Source organism: Hirundo rustica, chromosome 24 (genome assembly GCF_015227805.2).
Source record: "Hirundo rustica isolate bHirRus1 chromosome 24, bHirRus1.pri.v3, whole genome shotgun sequence".
Taxonomy (NCBI): domain Eukaryota; kingdom Metazoa; phylum Chordata; class Aves; order Passeriformes; family Hirundinidae; genus Hirundo; species Hirundo rustica.
The window spans coordinates 2211304-2216605 of record NC_053473.1 but is presented as its reverse complement, the minus strand read 5'-3'; the positions used below and the strand labels follow the sequence as shown (position 1 = coordinate 2216605).

Sequence of the window (5302 nt, the reverse complement as noted above, 5' to 3'; positions counted from 1 at the left end):
CGTCCCTCTCCTCCTGCCGGGGACCCGCTGGAGCGTGGCCGGCTCGGAGCTGCTGGCGCTCGGCCGCTCTCGCCACGGGCAGCTCGGGCCGGGCAGATGGCAGGCAGGGCACGGCACATCCTGCAGAAAGCCGCCGTGGGAAGCTTTTGTTTTGCTGCCTGGAGCTTCTCTTTCAGGTTTCCAGGGCATCAAGGGGTCTCTGGGAGCGGGAGAAGCCCCGCTGTGATGGGGGAAGGGTCCAACCTCCCCCAGAGAGGGCTCAGGGTGGTGCCCGGTCCTGCTCTGGCATCAGCCCGGGACAGGCTGGACTCGGCTTTCAAGCATTTGGTGATGGGTGAACACATTAAAAATCCTGCCGAGTACAAAAATAAAGAGAAGAAAGAACCAAGGGGGACAGCGAGCAGAGAGCAGGGGGGTGATGGGGGTGTCAGGGCGCAGCGAGGAGGGAGAAACCCAACCCAGGCGAGTGGGTGCATAATTCATTCCCCCGTTAGCAATTCATGAGCCGGCCCTTTGTATCAAGTCTCCCGACGTCCTTGTAACAACTTCAGGCCTTTCTGTGGAGCATCGCCCTCCGGGGGTGTTCCTGCGCCACTCTGCCATGCAAACATGATTCTTGATGTGTCCTGGGCCTTCGTTACCACCATTCAGCAGAACGAGTAATTAATGAGATTCCCATGGCTGCGGTGTAACAGGAACCCCTGGGAAATACCCAGGACCAAAGGGTGCCGGGCCTGCACAGCCCTGGCTGGTGCCTGAGGGATGAGGTCGGATTTTGGGGCTTTGAAGGATGAGCCTGGACTTTGGGGTTTCCTCCTGAGCTGGGTTAAAGCCGAGTGGCCAAGCTGTGGTTGGTCTCTTTCTCCAGGCAGCACTGACAGAACGAGGACACAATCTTAAGGTGCACCAAGGGAAATGTAGGCTGGATACAAGGAAAAAGTTTTCCACAGAAGTGGTGATAAAATATGGGAATGGGGTGTGCCCAGGGGGGTGGAGGAGTCACCATCCCTGGATGTGTTTAAAGCCTGGATGTGGCACTCGGTGCCATGGTTTATTTGAGGGCTTAGGGCTGGGTTGGACTCGATGATCTTGGAGGTCTCTTCCAACTTGGTGATTCTGTGATTCTGTGTTTCTGTGATTCTGTGATTTTGTCATTCTGTGACCTTTCCTCCCCCACCTGCTCTCCGTGATTTCTGTGGGATTAGGGTGTGATACTGAGCACCATAGTGCTGATCAGCTCAGTGTGGCGAGGAGAGGTGGGAGACTCGTCTGTGCTGCTCTGCAAACTCCCAGCCACGCTGCAGCCTCCAGCCTGGGCCTTCCTCCCGTCCCCTTCCCCCAGAGGAAGATGGGTTTAACACACCCCACGTCCTCTTGGGATAAAGCTCACCAGGACACCACACCAGAGCCTTGGAAGGAGCCGCCAGAGCAGCCAAAGCCTCCTACAGCTCCTTCCTGGTGCCCAGGGAATGAGGTGGGTCTTGGCTAAGAGGAAGATCCTTCTGCATCCTTGGGGTTTTTGTCACCTCTTCCCCAGCACTGCCTGGGGCTCCCTTTTCCTGTTCCCCACAGTTTGGGGTGCTCTGAGCTGAATGTGGGGTCCCTTTTCCTGCTCCCCACAGTGTGGGGTGCTCAGAACTGAATGTGGGGTCCCTTTTCCTGTTCCCCACAGTGTGGGGTGCTCTGAGCTGAATGTGGGGTCCCTTTTCCTGCTCCCCACAGTGTGGGGTGCTCAGAACTGAATGTGGGGTCCCTTTTCCTGTTCAGTGCTCAGTGTCTCCTGGAAATCCCCTGAAAAGCCCCCAGAACCTCCGTGGGACACAGAGAGGTCCCCAAAGTTTTGGCCTCACGGCCCTAAAGCATTGCACAGGGAAGAGGCTGAGGCCAGGACCTGACCCCAAATCCACGGAGCTCCCATGGAGGCAGGAGCGTGCCTTGGCAGGACGCAGGGCGTGGATTCCAGCCCACACCTGGGCAGGTAAGAGCTGCTGGACACTCGGCTGCCATTTGGTGTTAAAATGTAAATGTTCCTTCTTAAAACAGGCGCTGCTGCCACGGGGAACCCCTCAGTGCCGAGGGGATTCCCTCCTCCATGGGGGTCCCGCCCATGGAGCAGCGATGGGATAAGTCTGTTCCCAGGTACTGAAGGGGGCGATTCAGCTCCCCCAGAACCGAGCTCTGGGAGGTGCAAACCCTCCCTCGGGGGTGGCTGCTGGGGGTTTGGGGTGGTCTGGGGCCGCGGCTCCCCCGTGGGTGAAGCTGCAGCGGCGTTTGCAGCGCCGCGTTCCTCCCCGTGTTTCCTTTAAATCCAAGGGCAGCCAGGCAAGGTAGGGTTTCACCGGGGTGTAGGATTTCCGAATCTGAGTCTTTCCTGAGCCAAACTCTAATCCTTACCTGCGTGTCAGAGACGTGCAGGGACCTGCCATGTCCAGAGCCGCCGGGATCCTCCTCCTGCTCGAGGAAGGGCTGTAACCTCACCGGGCTGCAGGTGAGTGACGGTTTCTTGTGTTTTCTGTGCTTGTAGGCACGGTTGATGACAAAATGGAAATGCAGCCGAGCCCAACACCCAGCTGGGAAGGTTCCCATCTATATTAAGGCACTTATTTTACTTTATTGTCAGTAGGATGTGGAAGAATCACTCGGTGGAGAGGTTTCCATTTTATCTCCGGCTAAATTGGCGCTGGGTTTGTGGTTTTAGACCAACTTGTGCTGATGCGGGAGCTTTGGCTGCTCTTGGGTCTGTGCCCGACCCCGGACAGAGACACTCTGTGCTTTGAGCATTTGCAGCCTCTCTTTCTCTTCCAAGACTTAAATAAAGTGGTTCCTTTTGGCTGTGATCTTTTTAATGGGTTTGAACGTTTTGCAAGGCTTCCATTAGAAAATCCTCGGCAGCTGCAATCTGCTTTATGGGAAGGCGTGCGAGGAGCGGTGGAGACGTCGGAACACTCCCAGGAAATATTGGTTGCCTTCAGCCTGCTCCAATTAACCTGTGAGGACCTGGAGTGAAATAATTCATCAGGATTTCTGACAGGCTGAAATCCATGGCTGCCAAGGAATCACTTAAATCCCAAAACAGCGCTGGGAGCATCCGTTGCATCGGGATGAATTAAATTGGGAGGGGATGGGGTGCAGGACAGATGACGTCAGGTTCAGGCTGCAATAATAATAATAATAATAATAATAATAATAATAATAATAATAGTAAATGGGATGTCTCTTTTTAGGTTAGCTTGGGAATAAGAGGGACGTTTCAGGTGATCCCAAGGAGGGAATGTGGCAGGGTGTGGGGGAGATTAATGGGAATATTGGGCTGGAAGTGCTGCTGGTTCCATGGATTTGGTATGGGTTGTACTTAGTGGCGAGGAATAACAGGATTTTCTGAGCCTGGTTTAGGATGTCCTCCCTGGTCCTGTGGAGCCAGTCCTGGTGCTGGCTCAGTGCTCACCGCTTGCTCTGCCAACGCCTCCATCCTCCAAATACCAGTGGAACCATCCATGGAAAACCAGTCCCTGGGGTAGGGGATGGGTGGCAGAGCTCAGAGGGATCAGAGGCTTTCCTTGTGTTGGGTTCAGGTCCAGCCAAGCACAGCCCCAGAACTGCTCAGTAAGAGCAGATTCATGTTTGATGTGTGAGGAGTTTCACGGCCTCAGCAGGAGAGAGTCTCTAGAGACTGTAGAAATTCAACTCAAACAAAGCCTCAGCCCAATAAAGCCAAATTTTTAATGGGGGAAAAAAAAATGATTGCCTTGCTGTTTCCCAGAGAGATAGGACTGGGGTTCCTGGGCTGAGCCATCCCAGCCCCAAAATGATTTAAAACTGGTTTTTATAGCTAGGCTCTGTGTCTGATCCCCCATTGCATCCCAAGATGGAATTCGGCTCCTGGAGTGCAGCTGGGAGAGCTGTGGCCTTGGCCAGGGTGTGGAGTGGGGAGCAGGACAGCCCATCCCGGGCAGCTGGGAACCCCCGGGCTGCAGCTGTCTGTAAAGGTCGTGGGAAGGAGATCGGAGATCGGGAAATCGCTCCGAGGCAAAATCAGCTCCAGCTTTGTGAGAGGAGCCCGGGGCTGCCAGGGGAAGAGAGATCCACCGGGCTGCTTCTTGCCTCTTTTTTTTTTTTTTTTTTTTTTTTTTAGGTCTTTTTTCCACAGTTTGGGGGTGAGGGGGGATTTTCCAGACCCGATTTTCCAGACCTGATTTTCCAGATGTGATTTTCCAGAGTTCCTTTAATTTCCTTGCATTTTCTCTGGAGCGGCACCTTTGAGAGACCCCAGCTTTGCGCACCCCACTGCCTCTGGAAGGGCTCAGTGCAGGCTGATCTCGATATTTCCCTATCCCGGTTCAGCAGCACAGCATGGAAACCTGCCCCAATTACACGGGCAGGAATAAAGCTTGAGGGAAAACTCCACATCCCGAGATGCTGGCAGGAGGATTCAGGATGCGGATGACTTTTGGAGGTCAGTCAGGAAATGCCCTGGCTGGTGCTCCCCCATTCCTGTGCGTCCAATCCTTTCCCAGGGTGATGTTTTTGCCTTTGTTTGGGAAGTTTTGGGGAAGGGAAGGAAGGCAGAGCTCGCTGACGGGGCTGGGGGAAGGCATGGAAAGGGAAATTCTTGTGTTTTCATTAAATCCTGCTGGAAAAACAGGCGGGGGGGGGGGTTGGAACAGCAGCAGGGCTGCCTCAAGTGAGGGTGGTGGGTGATGCTCACGGCCCCGATGGACCATTGGGATAATGGAGGGGTTGTGGCCACACGCAGAGCTCTGCCCGGCGCCTGCTGAGAGCTGCTCCGGGCTCAGAGCACGGCTCGGCCGGGACCCAGAGCTGCCCATGAGGTGTGACCCCCCCACGGGGTCTCAGGGACCAACAACTCCCCCTGGCCATGGAGAAACAGGACGGGAAAAGCCCCGGGAGGCTCCCGGATCTCCAGCGGTTTGGGAGCAGAGGATTTTCCCGTGTACCAGAGAAAAACCAGCCCCAGGTGAAGAAGAGTCTGGACAAAGGGCCGGAGGGGCCCTGGATGCCTCCAGGTGCTGGTGCTCGGTGCGTGTCCGTGCTGGCACCGGCAGCACTGCTGGCTCCTGCTTTTCCAGCTTTTCTCTCCGTGGATGCAAAAGAACCGGGTCCCTGTGAGGGAACCGTGTCCTGGGCAGAGCATCCCAGTGAGCAGACCTGCTCGGAGGGGACAGACCTGGGCACCACCTCCTCCTCCTCTTCCTCTGCTCCACGCTGCTCCTTCCTCACCCTCACCGAGACAAGAAAAGGCCTCAGACACTTCTGAAGACATGAAAGAGGCGCGCCGGAGCCC

The 5302-nt window shown here is 55.5% G+C and overlaps 1 long non-coding RNA gene across 1 annotated transcript; it reads left to right on the top strand.

Moving 5' to 3' along the window:
• The first annotated feature begins 1359 nt into the window (after positions 1–1359).
• LOC120762978 (uncharacterized) lies at positions 1360–2489 on the top strand. The gene is made up of 3 exons (XR_005704001.2): positions 1360–1474; positions 1768–1978; positions 2406–2489. It is a non-coding gene; the product is annotated as an uncharacterized LOC120762978 (long non-coding RNA).
• Positions 2490–5302: the final 2813 nt, after the last annotated feature.